Raw genomic sequence first — 20,756 nt, 5'->3', positions numbered from 1 at the left:
ACGGCGACGACGACGACGACCAACGCCACGCCGGTCCCTCTCCGCTACGACCCTGGCCAGGCCCGCCAGCCTCTGTCCCCTCCAACGCCGACCTCCGCACCCAAGCCCAGAGCCTCCGCGGCGCGGCCACAACGCCCCCTCGCAACAGGACCCGGACCCTCGGCCCGGTGTGACCACGCGTCGCCGGGCCCCTGCCCCCTCCCGGGCGGCTGACGGGCTGCTGGCTGAGCCCCGGGCTCTGAGAGCAGCGGAGACGTGGCTGCGGGCCTCGCCCGTGGCAGCGGGAGAGGCCGAACGCTCGGCACCTGGGAGCGCCCTGCGATTCGGGCTGGGCGCAGGTGCGGGGAGCCCGGGCGTCGGGACCCCGGGCGACTTCCGCTCCTACGAGCGTCTCGACGTCGGGCGAGGCCCGCGGCTGGAGCAACCAGACCCGCACACGAGCCCGGCTGCCGCGTCGCGTCGGGTCGGCTGGGCGCGCGCGCGTGGGCGCCTGGTGCCTGCCAGGCGAGCGGCCTCGCGCCCACACCCGCCGTCAGGATGGCCGAGCGGTCTAAGGCGCTGCGTTCAGGTCGCAGTCTCCCCTGGAGGCGTGGGTTCGAATCCCACTCCTGACAGCCTCACCTTTTTGGCCACCCGCACCCCGAGAGACCGCGTCTCGCGCGCCTCCTTCCAGAACCCTTCCAGCGCCGCCACTCGCCTCGCTCCCGCAACCCTCCCCCGACACACCACACTTGTGCCCGCACGAGCGCCCTCCTCTCAACACCCGCCCACTACGACTGGGGAGGGGGCGGCCGTGGCGCGTGATGGTCTCCTCGCTCCCTCCGCCTGGCGTCGGGGAGGGTGCAGGAAGGAGGCGGCCCAGCCAGCACGCCCGGTGCCAGCGCCTTTCGGGGAGCAGAGGACCGCGCCCGCCCCCACCCGACAGCGGGACCTGCTGGCCCAGCCCTCGCGCCCACCATCCCTGCGCCCACCACCCTGCGCGTTCCGTCCCCTAACCCAAGTCGTCGCGCTGCGGTCGTCGAGGCTTCTTCTCCGCGCGGGTGGCCATTCCCTAGGCACACCTGGCAGACGCCGGGCGCACGCACGGCCACCCGCCCGGCCGCCGGGCCGCTGGCTCGCCCGCAGGGTCCAAGAGGTGCGGGAGAGGCGCGGCTCAGCCCCAGAGCTCCCCCTCGGTGTGCACCCGGGACTCGCCTCGCCTCGCCTCGCCTCGCCTCGCCTCTCGGTGGACCTGGCGCTCCCCTGCCGGGTCCAGGGAGCCAGGGCCCAGGATCTAGCTAGCTGTCAGGGCAAGGGGAGCTAGCTGGTGGTGGGACCGTCGTGGGGCGGCGAGCACAGGCTGTGGCGGCAGTCAGGGAAGAGTGTTGGCCATGGCATGGGTGGTTCAGTGGTAGAATTCTCGCCTGCCACGCGGGAGGCCCGGGTTCGATTCCCGGCCCATGCAGAGTCCAGTCCCTTTTGGTCCCGGTCCCAGGTCCACAGCGCCACGCCGGCGCGGGCGCCACATGCACTCCAGCGATCCAGCGCCGGGACACCGGCCTAGTGTCTCCTCGCCTCAACTGCAGCCAGCCACTGCAAGGCTTCACGCTCCAATCCCTGCAGTCCACCCCCTTCGAAGGACTGGACAATCTCATCCTCCGGCTCGCCCTCGCCGGCCTCCGCGTCTCTTTTTGAAAAACGCGCCCCGCCCCCGACACCGTGTCTCTCTCAGAGCGGAGACTTGGTGGACCTCTCTTGCCCGGGGCCCGAGACACGTCCCTAGCCCCAGACCTTGTTGTGCCTCCTTGGCGCGGGAAGAGTCCGGATGGCGACCAGGGTGCCTCCTTTCTCCTATCGCATCGCTGCTCACCGCAACTTGTCTAGACCCCCTGAGAGCTGCCCGGCTCACCGATGGCAGTCGGCTGGAGGCGTTTCCTCCCCGCCTCTCAGCACACAAACAGGTCGCTGCTTGAGCTGTAACCTGTCCTGTCTTTGTGTATCCCCGAGAGCTCGTTTTATTCCCAACATCACCATACAAATCATATAGGACTGCAGACTGCAGATGTGTTTCTTCCTCCCCCCCCCCTTCTTTTCTTTAATATTTTTACTCTTGGGGGCACGCCACCCAGATCCCAAATAGGTTCAAGGAGACTCATCCTTCCTCATAAATGCCCGGCCTTGGCTTGGCTTATTTCTAGCCAGCTTTCCTTAACGTAGCTGATGCGGTCTACCACTCCCCCTCTCCACTCGCCCCTCCCTCTTTTCCCCCTTTCTGGGCTATTCTGTCTACCTTTCTTTCCTTCTTACAGAGTTACTGGTTGGGGGGGGCTCTGGGGCTCTGGGGCTGGCCTCTGGTGTCCTCCTGTCCTTCTCCTTCTCTCACTGCTCACCTTATTTCTTCTGCTATCTCTTCTCTCTGCCTGGCAGCCCCACCTATCGCTCTCCCGCCTAGCCATTGGCGGTTCAGCTCTTTATTCGAGCAGTCCGGAGTGTTGGGCCAGCAAAATGACAATTGCAACAGAGAAGAATGCAGCACAGCTCTGCTGCACCGTTACACACCTACTTTACAGCATGAACGAATGAAATGCATAGAGAACTAATATCCCACAACAAAGGACTTTAGAGATGCTGCTCCCGCCCTTTTACCATTCAAACCTTCATCGTTCAGTCTCCTCAAATCACCCAGAGTCTCCTTCAAGGTTCTAAGCATCTCTAGGATATCCAAAAGCCCTCATCAATTCCGTTGTCCCTTCACCGTGTTACCTATGGGCTTCTGTAAATTCCAATGTCGAAAACAAAGAAATAAAAAGCCAAAAACCCAAAAAGTGATTGGGTTCCTCTGGTTTTATTTTTTTAAGTAAAACTCTGGTTTTGCCGAGGGAGGAAAGAAGAGTCGGGCGCGATTGCGTTCAAGGGAAAGCAAAAGCAAAGTCGCCACGGTCAGTGCCTCCTGACATGTCCTGTTCCCTAGCTGTCCTGTGGGTGACAGAGGGCGCGGACAGTCCCACTCCCACAGCTCTGCCATCCACAGCACGTGCAGTTTGTCTCCCAGGCCGACGCTGGCTCTGTCCTCAGGCTGCAGCTCCCCTTGGTGTTTGTCCCATGAAACAGGCATCCCCGAGACCCTCGCCTTGGCCGGTGACAGCCCCTGCCGGGCTCTCTTCGGGGACTCTGAGCCTGCCGAGTGGATGGTGGTGCCAAGCCTCGGCCCGCTCCCCACGACCCACGCCTTCCCTTGCACTGCGCCTTCACTGGTGTCCCCTCTCAGCCTCTCTTGGGGCACTCCGGACCCAACACCCATCTCCAAGCGTCTGCTGCTCTCTGCTGACTCCCGCACCTATTCAGAGCTGCCTGGCTCCGCGTGAGCTTCATTCTCTGCAGGCGACCTCGAGGAAGCACCCCCAGGGGGTTTCACCCCAGCGAGGCTGCTCTGGCCTCCATCATCATCGCTGGCCTCTCGACTCCACTCGAGCCCCACCGAGGATCGTCCCTGCACAGCCAAAGTTTCACCTTGGTGCCTCCCCTCTTCGGCTCGTTCATCACACATGCTTCCTCAGCCTCAGCCTCAGCGAGCTGGGCCACAGACTCTCCTTTCACAACACCGAATGGCCCCAACCCAGTCTCTCGGGGACTTCCCAGCTGCCCTCTGCAGGGTCGCGAGTAGGAGCCAGGCCTCCGTCGTCTGCATTGCTCCCCACGTTCTCTTCCAAGCTCCCCGAGAGGAGCAGCGCAGCCAGCTTGGAGCATTCAGCCTCTTTGCCCCCACCTCCACTCCCGACAAAGGTCTTCGGCAATCTTCCCGAGAGCACCGCCACAGCAACACCCCACTCCTGGTAGCCATTTCGATACGAGTTAGGGTGTGTCTTGTTGTGGTCCAACACCAGGGACAAAGGCAACTTGGGAGGAGAGCAGTTTGGGTCTCCTTCAGGTTCCTGAGTCCCCGGCGGAGGGAATCCCCGGTAGGAGGAACCCGGAGGCAGGATCTGATGCAGTCGGTAGCTGTCGGTGGGAGAGTGCGCACTACTGGCTTGCTCAGCCGGCTGTCCAACACAACTCGGAGCCCCCTGCCCAGGCAGGGTTGGCACGCCCCTGGCCTGGCCGCAACTCTCCCCTCAGCCCGACCCACACCCCTACTCTCACCCCTACACAGCACCCCCACCCCAACGCCATCCCTGCCCGTGGTGTGCTGTCGCGCAGCGATCACTCATCATCGCAGGCACACGCTGTAGAGACGTTGTCTCCATTCAGAATCCCTCTCCCTACTGGTGCCAAGTTGACACGACCCAACTGTCACAGCGCCGAACGCGGATCCCTGCAGTTGGCACTGGCAAGCAACGATCGGGGCCCGCTTTGACCCCTGCTAGCAGAGGCTTGCCCAGGGTGTTTCCCAGGGCCTATTCTCCGAGCCGCACGGCTGGCCCGGGGCCGGACAGACTGTCGGACGGACGGACGGACGGACGGACGGACGGACAGACAGACTCTCCGCAGAAATCTGCTTCACACTGCTCTCTCTCCTCTCCCGGAGCAGGGGAGGGGTAGAGCCAGGTCGGGGAAAGGCACCGTGTACGCTCCCACTATGCCAGCGGTCATCGCTCAACCATCTGTCTCTGTGCCCAGGACTGCCTGTCAGGGTCCGGACCCAGGGGAACCGCCAGTAGACCCAACCGGTGCGCAAAGGTTCTGCTCCACTTTCCCGACTCAGGCTGGCGCTGGCAACCTCTCCCCGTCCCCGCCCCCGCCCCGCCCCCCAACGACCCGCAGAAACCGTGGCGTTACAGATGCCAGGCTTCAAAACGGAGATAGCTTCTGTCAGCAATGCTGCTAGGCCTGTGTGTTGAGTTGCCTGCGCGCAACTCTGGACCATATCACCTTCACTAAGGACTCTTAGCCCAGGGAATAAAGCTGTGCGTTGTATTTGGTGTGTTCCTCTGGGCCTCTCTGAGGCCTGCTCACGTGGTTTAGGAGGTATGCTTGTACAAATGACAAAGCTTGTCTCTAACAGTGCTTAGTCTTGAGATGAACACACTTTTTTTTAGCCATAAAGAATGAAGTTATGTTTCTTGAAAGAAAACGGGTATAATCTCATTAAGCAAATTAAGCCAGTCATTAAAAGATGAATATTATATGTTTTCTTTTGCTTGTTGTTCTTGGACTTTTATATTGATGTATAAAATCATATAAATATGTACACACACACATATATAGATATATGTATATAGATATATGAACATGTTGGAAGGAGCAGGGCAGTGGTGATCCATGCCTTTAAGCCCAGCAGTTGGGAGGCATCATCAGGAGAATTTGTGAGTTCAAGGCCAGCCAGGATTACAGGGCAGGTATCATGACAGCCTGGGCCACACAGAGAAACCTAGTCTCCAACAAAACAAGTAAACAAAACACCAAAACACAAGTATGAAAGTCAAAACGACACCGTCCAGGAGGAACAAAGGCCACTAAAGAAAAGGAGGCGAGAAGAGCAAAGCAGGCAAGGGGAAGATCCTCAGTGTCCAATGTACCAATGTATGAAATATTTTTAAAGGTTAATCTTGAAAAGGGGTTCTATAGTGTGCTTCTTAAAAAGTGTCTGTGTGAACTGTCAATGTGGTTGGTATGTTGATTGGTCTAGAAAACAGAGGCTTTCTTACCCTCTCTGAGGAGTGGATAGGGTGGGGAGGAGGGGAGGGAATGGAAACTAGGATTGGTGTGTAAAATGAGAAGAGATGTCTTTTTATAATAAAAAAACCCAGGTTAAAAAAAATGCCAGGCTTGGCCTTAGCTCTCCGCAGCTGTACTGGGGGCTTTCCAGGAAATCTTGTCTCGGCTCGGGTCATTCACTGTGCGCACGGGCTACCCTTCCCCCCCGCACCCCACAGGCGCTAACTTAGGGAACCCCAGCAGGGGATTTGGGCTGCGACCCGGCCATCTGCCCCGCGCTAACTCCTCCCCACAGCACCCCGACCACACCCGGTCCACCTGCTCTCCACCCCCATCCCGATCCACCACCACCACCATAAACAATCACCGAGATCCCCTGGAGTTTTGCAAGATACACCGAGCACACACTTCGGCACACTCACAGCCGTTGACACACACAGAGACAAACACACGCACACACACACACACACACACACACTCACTCAAGAGGAGCAGGGCAGATGTCGTGTGGTAGGGAGCTTGTGATACATACAGACAGGTGGGGCAGGTGGGGCAGGTGGGGCCCTCCAGCTAGAGGCGCAGGCGTCGGAGTCAGGTGGAGACTCCGTGGGCTCCGTGAGCGTCTCGGAAGCGTGTGCGGGAGCGTTGCGTGGCGGCTGTGCGTGCGGCCTCGCGATGGTGGCGGTGTGTGTGCGGGCAGAGACGGTGAGCCGGAGTGCGAAGCTAGGAAAAGAGTGGAGTGTTGGGAGCGGGAGCTTATCTTAACGGGTCAGGGTGTATGCGTGTGCGTGTGTATCAGAGCAACGGAGGCGAGCAGCAGAGGCGCTCTTGGGCAAAAGGGAGGCGAGGTGAGGCTGCGCGGTCAAGGAGCCTGGCGAGAGAGAAGCGGGCGTCTAAGGTGCAGAGAAAAAGAAGAGAATGCTTCCCTGACCGGGAATCGAACCCGGGCCGCGGCGGTGAGAGCGCCGAATCCTAACCACTAGACCACCAGGGAGCGTCGCCTGGCACCGACGGTCGCCGCTCTCGCCTCCTCGACACAGACGCACAGCCAGTCTGCCAGGCAGACAGACAGACTTCGGCCCGCCCGCCCGCCCGCCCGCCCGCCCGCCGGAGACCATCGCCCGCCCGGCATTGCGGGGCTGCCGTCCGCCCCCGCCCTGCCACAGGCCCGGTGCCCGGTGCCCGGTGCCCGGTGCCCGGTGCCCTCTGCCGCTTCGCCCGCAACCCGGGAGCCACCTCCCGGATTCGACGCCTGCCCCTGGCAGATCCCCTCCCTCTCGCCAGAGCCTCAAAACGTCTGGCGCCTCGCCTCCTTCTTTCGGGCGGGAGGGCGGTAGGTAGGTGGCGCGGTCTCCGGTCTCCGGGACGAGCTGAGTGAGAGGCGCCACACTGACCACCCTCGGCCCTGGACCTTGGCAAAACGTGGACAGGCTGCGTTGGCCGGGAATCGAACCCGGGTCAACTGCTTGGAAGGCAGCTATGCTCACCACTATACCACCAACGCCGTGCCGCCGGGACGCCACGCACACGACGCCGGGGACTGCCACCGGCTCGTGCCCACCGGCGCCACGCCGCGCCACGCCGCGCCGCGCCATCGCGGTCGCCTACCAGCTAACTCCCTGCGCCCGCTCCACGACGGCCTCAGCCCCAAAGCCAAGGCCAACGCCAGGACCAGGGCCAGGGCCAGGGTCAAAGCCAAGGTCAAAGCCAAAGCCAAAGCCAAAGCCCACTGGGGCTCCTCCCGTCCCACCCGCGCCGTTCGCAAGCACACGGCCTGGCCTGGGGGCACGCTCTCGCCTCCTGACCGCAGCCACCTGGCGCCCGGACCCGCCGACGGCCCGGGTCACGCCACGAGGGCCGCAGGGACCAGGGTAGCACCCGGTTCCGCCCCGAGCCGGCAGGCCACCACCCGGCCCCGAATGGCACAGCGCTGAGAGCGCTTGGGCCACGCGCGTCGCACGCCGTCGGCTCCCACGCCCGCCGCTTCGTCGGGAGGACGGCGCGTTCCTGGGCGTCCGCGCGCTGGGCCAGGTGGCCGGCAAGGGGCCCGAGGGCCCGGTGGCGGGTGGGCATGCCTGGCAGTGGGCGGCGCGAGCCCCGCTCTTGCACGCCGGCCCGCGCGCGGTAGGGGAGTCGGGCCAGGGGCCAGCGCCCCCGGGGCCGCCCGTCTGGCTATCCAAAAAGGACAGCGTGTCTCCCCGTCGGGGAATCGAACCCCGGTCTCCCGCGTGACAGGCGGGGATACTCACCACTATACTAACGAGGACGACGACGACGGCGACGACGACGACGACCAACGCCACGCCGGTCCCTCTCCGCTACGACCCTGGCCAGGCCCGCCAGCCTCTGTCCCCTCCAACGCCGACCTCCGCACCCAAGCCCAGAGCCTCCGCGGCGCGGCCACAACGCCCCCTCGCAACAGGACCCGGACCCTCGGCCCGGTGTGACCACGCGTCGCCGGGCCCCTGCCCCCTCCCGGGCGGCTGACGGGCTGCTGGCTGAGCCCCGGGCTCTGAGAGCAGCGGAGACGTGGCTGCGGGCCTCGCCCGTGGCAGCGGGAGAGGCCGAACGCTCGGCACCTGGGAGCGCCCTGCGATTCGGGCTGGGCGCAGGTGCGGGGAGCCCGGGCGTCGGGACCCCGGGCGACTTCCGCTCCTACGAGCGTCTCGACGTCGGGCGAGGCCCGCGGCTGGAGCAACCAGACCCGCACACGAGCCCGGCTGCCGCGTCGCGTCGGGTCGGCTGGGCGCGCGCGCGTGGGCGCCTGGTGCCTGCCAGGCGAGCGGCCTCGCGCCCACACCCGCCGTCAGGATGGCCGAGCGGTCTAAGGCGCTGCGTTCAGGTCGCAGTCTCCCCTGGAGGCGTGGGTTCGAATCCCACTCCTGACAGCCTCACCTTTTGGCCACCCGCACCCCGAGAGACCGCGTCTCGCGCGCCTCCTTCCAGAACCCTTCCAGCGCCGCCACTCGCCTCGCTCCCGCAACCCTCCCCCGACACACCACACTTGTGCCCGCACGAGCGCCCTCCTCTCAACACCCGCCCACTACGACTGGGGAGGGGGCGGCCGTGGCGCGTGATGGTCTCCTCGCTCCCTCCGCCTGGCGTCGGGGAGGGTGCAGGAAGGAGGCGGCCCAGCCAGCACGCCCGGTGCCAGCGCCTTTCGGGGAGCAGAGGACCGCGCCCGCCCCCACCCGACAGCGGGACCTGCTGGCCCAGCCCTCGCGCCCACCATCCCTGCGCCCACCACCCTGCGCGTTCCGTCCCCTAACCCAAGCCGTCGCGCTGCGGTCGTCGAGGCTTCTTCTCCGCGCGGGTGGCCATTCCCTAGGCACACCTGGCAGACGCCGGGCGCACGCACGGCCACCCGCCCGGCCGCCGGGCCGCTGGCTCGCCCGCAGGGTCCAAGAGGTGCGGGAGAGGCGCGGCTCAGCCCCAGAGCTCCCCCTCGGTGTGCACCCGGGACTCGCCTCGCCTCGCCTCGCCTCGCCTCTCGGTGGACCTGGCGCTCCCCTGCCGGGTCCAGGGAGCCAGGGCCCAGGATCTAGCTAGCTGTCAGGGCAAGGGGAGCTAGCTGGTGGTGGGACCGTCGTGGGGCGGCGAGCACAGGCTGTGGCGGCAGTCAGGGAAGAGTGTTGGCCATGGCATGGGTGGTTCAGTGGTAGAATTCTCGCCTGCCACGCGGGAGGCCCGGGTTCGATTCCCGGCCCATGCAGAGTCCAGTCCCTTTTGGTCCCGGTCCCAGGTCCACAGCGCCACGCCGGCGCGGGCGCCACATGCACTCCAGCGATCCAGCGCCGGGACACCGGCCTAGTGTCTCCTCGCCTCAACTGCAGCCAGCCACTGCAAGGCTTCACGCTCCAATCCCTGCAGTCCACCCCCTTCGAAGGACTGGACAATCTCATCCTCCGGCTCGCCCTCGCCGGCCTCCGCGTCTCTTTTTGAAAAACGCGCCCCGCCCCCGACACCGTGTCTCTCTCAGAGCGGAGACTTGGTGGACCTCTCTTGCCCGGGGCCCGAGACACGTCCCTAGCCCCAGACCTTGTTGTGCCTCCTTGGCGCGGGAAGAGTCCGGATGGCGACCAGGGTGCCTCCTTTCTCCTATCGCATCGCTGCTCACCGCAACTTGTCTAGATCCCCTGAGAGCTGCCCGGCTCACCGATGGCAGTCGGCTGGAGGCGTTTCCTCCCCGCCTCTCAGCACACAAACAGGTCGCTGCTTGAGCTGTAACCTGTCCTGTCTTTGTGTATCCCCGAGAGCTCGTTTTATTCCCAACATCACCATACAAATCATATAGGACTGCAGACTGCAGATGTGTTTCTTCCTCCCCCCCCTTCTTTTCTTTAATATTTTTACTCTTGGGGGCACGCCACCCAGATCCCAAATAGGTTCAAGGAGACTCATCCTTCCTCATAAATGCCCGGCCTTGGCTTGGCTTATTTCTAGCCAGCTTTCCTTAACGTAGCTGATGCGGTCTACCACTCCCCCTCTCCACTCGCCCCTCCCTCTTTTCCCCCTTTCTGGGCTATTCTGTCTACCTTTCTTTCCTTCTTACAGAGTTACTGGTTGGGGGGGGCTCTGGGGCTCTGGGGCTGGCCTCTGGTGTCCTCCTGTCCTTCTCCTTCTCTCACTGCTCACCTTATTTCTTCTGCTATCTCTTCTCTCTGCCTGGCAGCCCCGCCTATCGCTCTCCCGCCTAGCCATCGGCGGTTCAGCTCTTTATTCGAGCAGTCCGGAGTGTTGGGCCAGCAAAATGACAATTGCAACAGAGAAGAATGCAGCACAGCTCTGCTGCACCGTTACACACCTACTTTACAGCATGAACGAATGAAATGCATAGAGAACTAATATCCCACAACAAAGGACTTTAGAGATGCTGCTCCCGCCCTTTTACCATTCAAACCTTCATCGTTCAGTCTCCTCAAATCACCCAGAGTCTCCTTCAAGGTTCTAAGCATCTCTAGGATATCCAAAAGCCCTCATCAATTCCGTTGTCCCTTCACCGTGTTACCTATGGGCTTCTGTAAATTCCAATGTCGAAAACAAAGAAATAAAAAGCCAAAAACCCAAAAAGTGATTGGGTTCCTCTGGTTTTATTTTTTTAAGTAAAACTCTGGTTTTGCCGAGGGAGGAAAGAAGAGTCGGGCGCGATCGCGTTCAAGGGAAAGCAAAAGCAAAGTCGCCACGGTCAGTGCCTCCTGACATGTCCTGTTCCCTAGCTGTCCTGTGGGTGACAGAGGGCGCGGACAGTCCCACTCCCACAGCTCTGCCATCCACAGCACGTGCAGTTTGTCTCCCAGGCCGACGCTGGCTCTGTCCTCAGGCTGCAGCTCCCCTTGGTGTTTGTCCCATGAAACAGGCATCCCCGAGACCCTCGCCTTGGCCGGTGACAGCCCCTGCCGGGCTCTCTTCGGGGACTCTGAGCCTGCCGAGTGGATGGTGGTGCCAAGCCTCGGCCCGCTCCCCACGACCCACGCCTTCCCTTGCACTGCGCCTTCACTGGTGTCCCCTCTCAGCCTCTCTTGGGGCACTCCGGACCCAACACCCATCTCCAAGCGTCTGCTGCTCTCTGCTGACTCCCGCACCTATTCAGAGCTGCCTGGCTCCGCGTGAGCTTCATTCTCTGCAGGCGACCTCGAGGAAGCACCCCCAGGGGGTTTCACCCCAGCGAGGCTGCTCTGGCCTCCATCATCATCGCTGGCCTCTCGACTCCACTCGAGCCCCACCGAGGATCGTCCCTGCACAGCCAAAGTTTCACCTTGGTGCCTCCCCTCTTCGGCTCGTTCATCACACATGCTTCCTCAGCCTCAGCCTCAGCGAGCTGGGCCACAGACTCTCCTTTCACAACACCGAATGGCCCCAACCCAGTCTCTCGGGGACTTCCCAGCTGCCCTCTGCAGGGTCGCGAGTAGGAGCCAGGCCTCCGTCGTCTGCATTGCTCCCCACGTTCTCTTCCAAGCTCCCCGAGAGGAGCAGCGCAGCCAGCTTGGAGCATTCAGCCTCTTTGCCCCCACCTCCACTCCCGACAAAGGTCTTCGGCAATCTTCCCGAGAGCACCGCCACAGCAACACCCCACTCCTGGTAGCCATTTCGATACGAGTTAGGGTGTGTCTTGTTGTGGTCCAACACCAGGGACAAAGGCAACTTGGGAGGAGAGCAGTTTGGGTCTCCTTCAGGTTCCTGAGTCCCCGGCGGAGGGAATCCCCGGTAGGAGGAACCCGGAGGCAGGATCTGATGCAGTCGGTAGCTGTCGGTGGGAGAGTGCGCACTACTGGCTTGCTCAGCCGGCTGTCCAACACAACTCGGAGCCCCCTGCCCAGGCAGGGTTGGCACGCCCCTGGCCTGGCCGCAACTCTCCCCTCAGCCCGACCCACACCCCTACTCTCACCCCTACACAGCACCCCCACCCCAACGCCATCCCTGCCCGTGGTGTGCTGTCGCGCAGCGATCACTCATCATCGCAGGCACACGCTGTAGAGACGTTGTCTCCATTCAGAATCCCTCTCCCTACTGGTGCCAAGTTGACACGACCCAACTGTCACAGCGCCGAACGCGGATCCCTGCAGTTGGCACTGGCAAGCAACGATCGGGGCCCGCTTTGACCCCTGCTAGCAGAGGCTTGCCCAGGGTGTTTCCCAGGGCCTATTCTCCGAGCCGTACGGCTGGCCCGGGGCCGGACAGACTGACGGACGGACGGACGGACGGACAGACCCTCCGCAGAAATCTGCTTCACACTGCTCTCTCTCCTCTCCCGGAGCAGGGGAGGGGTAGAGCCAGGTCGGGGAAAGGCACCGTGTACGCTCCCACTATGCCAGCGGTCATCGCTCAACCATCTGTCTCTGTGCCCAGGACTGCCTGTCAGGGTCCGGACCCAGGGGAACCGCCAGTAGACCCAACCGGTGCGCAAAGGTTCTGCTCCACTTTCCCGACTCAGGCTGGCGCTGGCAACCTCTCCCCCCGTCCCCGCCCCCGCCCCGCCCCCCAACGACCCGCAGAAACCGTGGCGTTACAGATGCCAGGCTTCAAAACGGAGATAGCTTCTGTCAGCAATGCTGCTAGGCCTGTGTGTTGAGTTGCCTGCGCGCAACTCTGGACCATATCACCTTCACTAAGGACTCTTAGCCCAGGGAATAAAGCTGTGCGTTGTATTTGGTGTGTTCCTCTGGGCCTCTCTGAGGCCTGCTCACGTGGTTTAGGAGGTATGCTTGTACAAATGACAAAGCTTGTCTCTAACAGTGCTTAGTCTTGAGATGAACACACTTTTTTTTAGCCATAAAGAATGAAGTTATGTTTCTTGAAAGAAAACGGGTATAATCTCATTAAGCAAATTAAGCCAGTCATTAAAAGATGAATATTATATGTTTTCTTTTGCTTGTTGTTCTTGGACTTTTATATTGATGTATAAAATCATATAAATATGTACACACACACATATATAGATATATGTATATAGATATATGAACATGTTGGAAGGAGCAGGGCAGTGGTGATCCATGCCTTTAAGCCCAGCAGTTGGGAGGCATCATCAGGAGAATTTGTGAGTTCAAGGCCAGCCAGGATTACAGGGCAGGTATCATGACAGCCTGGGCCACACAGAGAAACCTAGTCTCCAACAAAACAAGTAAACAAAACACCAAAACACAAGTATGAAAGTCAAAATGACACCGTCCAGGAGGAACAAAGGCCACTAAAGAAAAGGAGGCGAGAAGAGCAAAGCAGGCAAGGGGAAGATCCTCAGTGTCCAATGTACCAATGTATGAAATATTTTTAAAGGTTAATCTTGAAAAGGGGTTCTATAGTGTGCTTCTTAAAAAGTGTCTGTGTGAACTGTCAATGTGGTTGGTATGTTGATTGGTCTAGAAAACAGAGGCTTTCTTACCCTCTCTGAGGAGTGGATAGGGTGGGGAGGAGGGGAGGGAATGGAAACTAGGATTGGTGTGTAAAATGAGAAGAGATGTCTTTTTATAATAAAAAAACCCAGGTTAAAAAAAATGCCAGGCTTGGCCTTAGCTCTCCGCAGCTGTACTGGGGGCTTTCCAGGAAATCTTGTCTCGGCTCGGGTCATTCACTGTGCGCACGGGCTACCCTTCCCCCCCGCACCCCACAGGCGCTAACTTAGGGAACCCCAGCAGGGGATTTGGGCTGCGACCCGGCCATCTGCCCCGCGCTAACTCCTCCCCACAGCACCCCGACCACACCCGGTCCACCTGCTCTCCACCCCCATCCCGATCCACCACCACCACCATAAACAATCACCGAGATCCCCTGGAGTTTTGCAAGATACACCGAGCACACACTTCGGCACACTCACAGCCGTTGACACACACAGAGACAAACACACGCACACACACACACACACACACACACTCACTCAAGAGGAGCAGGGCAGATGTCGTGTGGTAGGGAGCTTGTGATACATACAGACAGGTGGGGCAGGTGGGGCAGGTGGGGCCCTCCAGCTAGAGGCGCAGGCGTCGGAGTCAGGTGGAGACTCCGTGGGCTCCGTGAGCGTCTCGGAAGCGTGTGCGGGAGCGTTGCGTGGCGGCTGTGCGTGCGGCCTCGCGATGGTGGCGGTGTGTGTGCGGGCAGAGACGGTGAGCCGGAGTGCGAAGCTAGGAAAAGAGTGGAGTGTTGGGAGCGGGAGCTTATCTTAACGGGTCAGGGTGTATGCGTGTGCGTGTGTATCAGAGCAACGGAGGCGAGCAGCAGAGGCGCTCTTGGGCAAAAGGGAGGCGAGGTGAGGCTGCGCGGTCAAGGAGCCTGGCGAGAGAGAAGCGGGCGTCTAAGGTGCAGAGAAAAAGAAGAGAATGCTTCCCTGACCGGGAATCGAACCCGGGCCGCGGCGGTGAGAGCGCCGAATCCTAACCACTAGACCACCAGGGAGCGTCGCCTGGCACCGACGGTCGCCGCTCTCGCCTCCTCGACACAGACGCACAGCCAGTCTGCCAGGCAGACAGACAGACTTCGGCCCGCCCGCCCGCCCGCCCGCCCGCCCGCCGGAGACCATCGCCCGCCCGGCATTGCGGGGCTGCCGTCCGCCCCCGCCCTGCCACAGGCCCGGTGCCCGGTGCCCGGTGCCCGGTGCCCGGTGCCCTCTGCCGCTTCGCCCGCAACCCGGGAGCCACCTCCCGGATTCGACGCCTGCCCCTGGCAGATCCCCTCCCTCTCGCCAGAGCCTCAAAACGTCTGGCGCCTCGCCTCCTTCTTTCGGGCGGGAGGGCGGTAGGTAGGTGGCGCGGTCTCCGGTCTCCGGGACGAGCTGAGTGAGAGGCGCCACACTGACCACCCTCGGCCCTGGACCTTGGCAAAACGTGGACAGGCTGCGTTGGCCGGGAATCGAACCCGGGTCAACTGCTTGGAAGGCAGCTATGCTCACCACTATACCACCAACGCCGTGCCGCCGGGACGCCACGCACACGACGCCGGGGACTGCCACCGGCTCGTGCCCACCGGCGCCACGCCGCGCCACGCCGCGCCGCGCCATCGCGGTCGCCTACCAGCTAACTCCCTGCGCCCGCTCCACGACGGCCTCAGCCCCAAAGCCAAGGCCAACGCCAGGACCAGGGCCAGGGCCAGGGTCAAAGCCAAGGTCAAAGCCAAAGCCAAAGCCAAAGCCCACTGGGGCTCCTCCCGTCCCACCCGCGCCGTTCGCAAGCACACGGCCTGGCCTGGGGGCACGCTCTCGCCTCCTGACCGCAGCCACCTGGCGCCCGGACCCGCCGACGGCCCGGGTCACGCCACGAGGGCCGCAGGGACCAGGGTAGCACCCGGTTCCGCCCCGAGCCGGCAGGCCACCACCCGGCCCCGAATGGCACAGCGCTGAGAGCGCTTGGGCCACGCGCGTCGCACGCCGTCGGCTCCCACGCCCGCCGCTTCGTCGGGAGGACGGCGCGTTCCTGGGCGTCCGCGCGCTGGGCCAGGTGGCCGGCAAGGGGCCCGAGGGCCCGGTGGCGGGTGGGCATGCCTGGCAGTGGGCGGCGCGAGCCCCGCTCTTGCACGCCGGCCCGCGCGCGGTAGGGGAGTCGGGCCAGGGGCCAGCGCCCCCGGGGCCGCCCGTCTGGCTATCCAAAAAGGACAGCGTGTCTCCCCGTCGGGGAATCGAACCCCGGTCTCCCGCGTGACAGGCGGGGATACTCACCACTATACTAACGAGGACGACGACGACGGCGACGACGACGACGACCAACGCCACGCCGGTCCCTCTCCGCTACGACCCTGGCCAGGCCCGCCAGCCTCTGTCCCCTCCAACGCCGACCTCCGCACCCAAGCCCAGAGCCTCCGCGGCGCGGCCACAACGCCCCCTCGCAACAGGACCCGGACCCTCGGCCCGGTGTGACCACGCGTCGCCGGGCCCCTGCCCCCTCCCGGGCGGCTGACGGGCTGCTGGCTGAGCCCCGGGCTCTGAGAGCAGCGGAGACGTGGCTGCGGGCCTCGCCCGTGGCAGCGGGAGAGGCCGAACGCTCGGCACCTGGGAGCGCCCTGCGATTCGGGCTGGGCGCAGGTGCGGGGAGCCCGGGCGTCGGGACCCCGGGCGACTTCCGCTCCTACGAGCGTCTCGACGTCGGGCGAGGCCCGCGGCTGGAGCAACCAGACCCGCACACGAGCCCGGCTGCCGCGTCGCGTCGGGTCGGCTGGGCGCGCGCGCGTGGGCGCCTGGTGCCTGCCAGGCGAGCGGCCTCGCGCCCACACCCGCCGTCAGGATGGCCGAGCGGTCTAAGGCGCTGCGTTCAGGTCGCAGTCTCCCCTGGAGGCGTGGGTTCGAATCCCACTCCTGACAGCCTCACCTTTTTGGCCACCCGCACCCCGAGAGACCGCGTCTCGCGCGCCTCCTTCCAGAACCCTTCCAGCGCCGCCACTCGCCTCGCTCCCGCAACCCTCCCCCGACACACCACACTTGTGCCCGCACGAGCGCCCTCCTCTCAACACCCGCCCACTACGACTGGGGAGGGGGCGGCCGTGGCGCGTGATGGTCTCCTCGCTCCCTCCGCCTGGCGTCGGGGAGGGTGCAGGAAGGAGGCGGCCCAGCCAGCACGCCCGGTGCCAGCGCCTTTCGGGGAGCAGAGGACCGCGCCCGCCCCCACCCGACAGCGGGACCTGCTGGCCCAGCCCTCGCGCCCACCATCCCTGCGCCCACCACCCTGCGCGTTCCGTCCCCTAACCTGTCGTCGCGCTGCGGTCGTCGAGGCTTCTTCTCCGCGCGGGTGGCCATTCCCTAGGCACACCTGGCAGACGCCGGGCGCACGCACGGCCACCCGCCCGGCCGCCGGGCCGCTGGCTCGCCCGCAGGGTCCAAGAGGTGCGGGAGAGGCGCGGCTCAGCCCCAGAGCTCCCCCTCGGTGTGCACCCGGGACTCGCCTCGCCTCGCCTCGCCTCGCCTCTCGGTGGACCTGGCGCTCCCCTGCCGGGTCCAGGGAGCCAGGGCCCAGGATCTAGCTAGCTGTCAGGGCAAGGGGAGCTAGCTGGTGGTGGGACCGTCGTGGGGCGGCGAGCACAGGCTGTGGCGGCAGTCAGGGAAGAGTGTTGGCCATGGCATGGGTGGTTCAGTGGTAGAATTCTCGCCTGCCACGCGGGAGGCCCGGGTTCGATTCCCGGCCCATGCAGAGTCCAGTCCCTTTTGGTCCCGGTCCCAGGTCCACAGCGCCACGCCGGCGCGGGCGCCACATGCACTCCAGCGATCCAGCGCCGGGACACCGGCCTAGTGTCTCCTCGCCTCAACTGCAGCCAGCCACTGCAAGGCTTCACGCTCCAATCCCTGCAGTCCACCCCCTTCGAAGGACTGGACAATCTCATCCTCCGGCTCGCCCTCGCCGGCCTCCGCGTCTCTTTTTGAAAAACGCGCCCCGCCCCCGACACCGTGTCTCTCTCAGAGCGGAGACTTGGTGGACCTCTCTTGCCCGGGGCCCGAGACACGTCCCTAGCCCCAGACCTTGTTGTGCCTCCTTGGCGCGGGAAGAGTCCGGATGGCGACCAGGGTGCCTCCTTTCTCCTATCGCATCGCTGCTCACCGCAACTTGTCTAGATCCCCTGAGAGCTGCCCGGCTCACCGATGGCAGTCGGCTGGAGGCGTTTCCTCCCCGCCTCTCAGCACACAAACAGGTCGCTGCTTGAGCTGTAACCTGTCCTGTCTTTGTGTATCCCCGAGAGCTCGTTTTATTCCCAACATCACCATACAAATCATATAGGACTGCAGACTGCAGATGTGTTTCTTCCTCCCCCCCCTTCTTTTCTTTAATATTTTTACTCTTGGGGGCACGCCACCCAGATCCCAAATAGGTTCAAGGAGACTCATCCTTCCTCATAAATGCCCGGCCTTGGCTTGGCTTATTTCTAGCCAGCTTTCCTTAACGTAGCTGATGCGGTCTACCACTCCCCCTCTCCACTCGCCCCTCCCTCTTTTCCCCCTTTCTGGGCTATTCTGTCTACCTTTCTTTCCTTCTTACAGAGTTACTGGTTGGGGGGCTCTGGGGCTCTGGGGCTGGCCTCTGGTGTCCTCCTGTCCTTCTCCTTCTCTCACTGCTCACCTTATTTCTTCTGCTATCTCTTCTCTCTGCCTGGCAGCCCCGCCTATCGCTCTCCCGCCTAGCCATCGGCGGTTCAGCTCTTTATTCGAGCAGTCCGGAGTGTTGGGCCAGCAAAATGACAATTGCAACAGAGAAGAATGCAGCACAGCTCTGCTGCACCGTTACACACCTACTTTACAGCATGAACGAATGAAATGCATAGAGAACTAATATCCCACAACAAAGGACTTTAGAGATGCTGCTCCCGCCCTTTTACCATTCAAACCTTCATCGTTCAGTCTCCTCAAATCACCCAGAGTCTCCTTCAAGGTTCTAAGCATCTCTAGGATATCCAAAAGCCCTCATCAATTCCGTTGTCCCTTCACCGTGTTACCTATGGGCTTCTGTAAATTCCAATGTCGAAAACAAAGAAATAAAAAGCCAAAAACCCAAAAAGTGATTGGGTTCCTCTGGTTTTATTTTTTTAAGTAAAACTCTGGTTTTGCCGAGGGAGGAAAGAAGAGTCGGGCGCGATCGCGTTCAAGGGAAAGCAAAAGCAAAGTCGCCACGGTCAGTGCCTCCTGACATGTCCTGTTCCCTAGCTGTCCTGTGGGTGACAGAGGGCGCGGACAGTCCCACTCCCACAGCTCTGCCATCCACAGCACGTGCAGTTTGTCTCCCAGGCCGACGCTGGCTCTGTCCTCAGGCTGCAGCTCCCCTTGGTGTTTGTCCCATGAAACAGGCATCCCCGAGACCCTCGCCTTGGCCGGTGACAGCCCCTGCCGGGCTCTCTTCGGGGACTCTGAGCCTGCCGAGTGGATGGTGGTGCCAAGCCTCGGCCCGCTCCCCACGACCCACGCCTTCCCTTGCACTGCGCCTTCACTGGTGTCCCCTCTCAGCCTCTCTTGGGGCACTCCGGACCCAACACCCATCTCCAAGCGTCTGCTGCTCTCTGCTGACTCCCGCACCTATTCAGAGCTGCCTGGCTCCGCGTGAGCTTCATTCTCTGCAGGCGACCTCGAGGAAGCACCCCCAGGGGGTTTCACCCCAGCGAGGCTGCTCTGGCCTCCATCATCATCGCTGGCCTCTCGACTCCACTCGAGCCCCACCGAGGATCGTCCCTGCACAGCCAAAGTTTCACCTTGGTGCCTCCCCTCTTCGGCTCGTTCATCACACATGCTTCCTCAGCCTCAGCCTCAGCGAGCTGGGCCACAGACTCTCCTTTCACAACACCGAATGGCCCCAACCCAGTCTCTCGGGGACTTCCCAGCTGCCCTCTGCAGGGTCGCGAGTAGGAGCCAGGCCTCCGTCGTCTGCATTGCTCCCCACGTTCTCTTCCAAGCTCCCCGAGAGGAGCAGCGCAGCCAGCTTGGAGCATTCAGCCTCTTTGCCCCCACCTCCACTCCCGACAAAGGTCTTCGGCAATCTTCCCGAGAGCACCGCCACAGCAACACCCCACTCCTGGTAGCCATTTCGATACGAGTTAGGGTGTGTCTTGTTGTGGTCCAACACCAGGGACAAAGGCAACTTGGGAGGAGAGCAGTTTGGGTCTCCTTCAGGTTCCTGAGTCCCCGGCGGAGGGAATCCCCGGTAGGAGGAACCCGGAGGCAGGATCTGATGCAGTCGGTAGCTGTCGGTGGGAGAGTGCGCACTACTGGCTTGCTCAGCCGGCTGTCCAACACAACTCGGAGCCCCCTGCCCAGGCAGGGTTGGCACGCCCCTGGCCTGGCCGCAACTCTCCCCTCAGCCCGACCCACACCCCTACTCTCACCCCTACACAGCACCCCCACCCCAACGCCATCCCTGCCCGTGGTGTGCTGTCGCGCAGCGATCACTCATCATCGCAGGCACACGCTGTAGAGACGTTGTCTCCATTCAGAATCCCTCTCCCTACTGGTGCCAAGTTGACACGACCCAACTGTCACAGCGCCGAACGCGGATCCCTGCAGTTGGCACTGGCAAGCAACGATCGGGGCCCGCTTTGACCCCTGCTAGCAGAGGCTTGCCCAGGGTGTTTCCCAGGGCCTATTCTCCGAGCCGCACGGCTGGCCCGGGGCCGGACAGACTGTCGGACGGACGGACGGACGGACGGACGGACGGACAGACAGACTCTCCGCAGAAATCTGCTTCACACTGCTCTCTCTCCTCTCCCGGAGCAGGGGAGGGGTAGAGCCAGGTCGGGGAAAGGCACCGTGTACGCTCCCACTATGCCAGCGGTCATCGCTCAACCATCTGTCTCTGTGCCCAGGACTGCCTGTCAGGGTCCGGACCCAGGGGAACCGCCAGTAGACCCAACCGGTGCGCAAAGGTTCTGCTCCACTTTCCCGACTCAGGCTGGCGCTGGCAACCTCTCCCCCGTCCCCGCCCCCGCCCCGCCCCCCAACGACCCGCAGAAACCGTGGCGTTACAGATGCCAGGCTTCAAAACGGAGATAGCTTCTGTCAGCAATGCTGCTAGGCCTGTGTGTTGAGTTGCCTGCGCGCAACTCTGGACCATATCACCTTCACTAAGGACTCTTAGCCCAGGGAATAAAGCTGTGCGTTGTATTTGGTGTGTTCCTCTGGGCCTCTCTGAGGCCTGCTCACGTGGTTTAGGAGGTATGCTTGTACAAATGACAAAGCTTGT

General features: G+C 62.6%; 12 non-coding genes across 12 annotated transcripts; 6 read left to right on the top strand and 6 right to left on the bottom strand.

Moving 5' to 3' along the window:
* Nucleotides 1-531: 531 nt before the first annotated feature.
* Trnal-cag lies at nucleotides 532-614 on the top strand. The gene has a single exon. It is a non-coding gene; the product is annotated as a tRNA-Leu (tRNA).
* A 759-nt stretch (nucleotides 615-1,373) lies between these two features.
* Nucleotides 1,374-1,444, top strand: Trnag-gcc. The gene has a single exon. It is a non-coding gene; the product is annotated as a tRNA-Gly (tRNA).
* A 5,112-nt stretch (nucleotides 1,445-6,556) lies between these two features.
* On the bottom strand, nucleotides 6,557-6,628 carry Trnae-cuc. The gene has a single exon. It is a non-coding gene; the product is annotated as a tRNA-Glu (tRNA).
* Nucleotides 6,629-7,066: 438 nt separating this feature from the next.
* Trnag-ucc lies at nucleotides 7,067-7,138 on the bottom strand. The gene has a single exon. It is a non-coding gene; the product is annotated as a tRNA-Gly (tRNA).
* Nucleotides 7,139-7,828: 690 nt separating this feature from the next.
* Nucleotides 7,829-7,900, bottom strand: Trnad-guc. The gene has a single exon. It is a non-coding gene; the product is annotated as a tRNA-Asp (tRNA).
* A 539-nt stretch (nucleotides 7,901-8,439) lies between these two features.
* Nucleotides 8,440-8,522, top strand: Trnal-cag. The gene has a single exon. It is a non-coding gene; the product is annotated as a tRNA-Leu (tRNA).
* Nucleotides 8,523-9,275: 753 nt separating this feature from the next.
* Trnag-gcc lies at nucleotides 9,276-9,346 on the top strand. The gene has a single exon. It is a non-coding gene; the product is annotated as a tRNA-Gly (tRNA).
* A 5,096-nt stretch (nucleotides 9,347-14,442) lies between these two features.
* Nucleotides 14,443-14,514, bottom strand: Trnae-cuc. The gene has a single exon. It is a non-coding gene; the product is annotated as a tRNA-Glu (tRNA).
* Nucleotides 14,515-14,952: 438 nt separating this feature from the next.
* On the bottom strand, nucleotides 14,953-15,024 carry Trnag-ucc. Its single transcript has one exon. It is a non-coding gene; the product is annotated as a tRNA-Gly (tRNA).
* Nucleotides 15,025-15,714: 690 nt separating this feature from the next.
* Nucleotides 15,715-15,786, bottom strand: Trnad-guc. The gene has a single exon. It is a non-coding gene; the product is annotated as a tRNA-Asp (tRNA).
* A 539-nt stretch (nucleotides 15,787-16,325) lies between these two features.
* On the top strand, nucleotides 16,326-16,408 carry Trnal-cag. The gene has a single exon. It is a non-coding gene; the product is annotated as a tRNA-Leu (tRNA).
* A 752-nt stretch (nucleotides 16,409-17,160) lies between these two features.
* Trnag-gcc lies at nucleotides 17,161-17,231 on the top strand. The gene has a single exon. It is a non-coding gene; the product is annotated as a tRNA-Gly (tRNA).
* The last annotated feature ends 3,525 nt before the right edge of the window (nucleotides 17,232-20,756 follow it).

This window comes from Mesocricetus auratus, unplaced genomic scaffold, assembly GCF_017639785.1.
Source record: "Mesocricetus auratus isolate SY011 unplaced genomic scaffold, BCM_Maur_2.0 Super-Scaffold_100676, whole genome shotgun sequence".
In the NCBI taxonomy this organism is placed as follows: domain Eukaryota; kingdom Metazoa; phylum Chordata; class Mammalia; order Rodentia; family Cricetidae; genus Mesocricetus; species Mesocricetus auratus.
The sequence above is the reverse complement of the archived record's forward strand: the minus strand, read 5'-3'. Positions and strand labels throughout refer to the sequence as shown.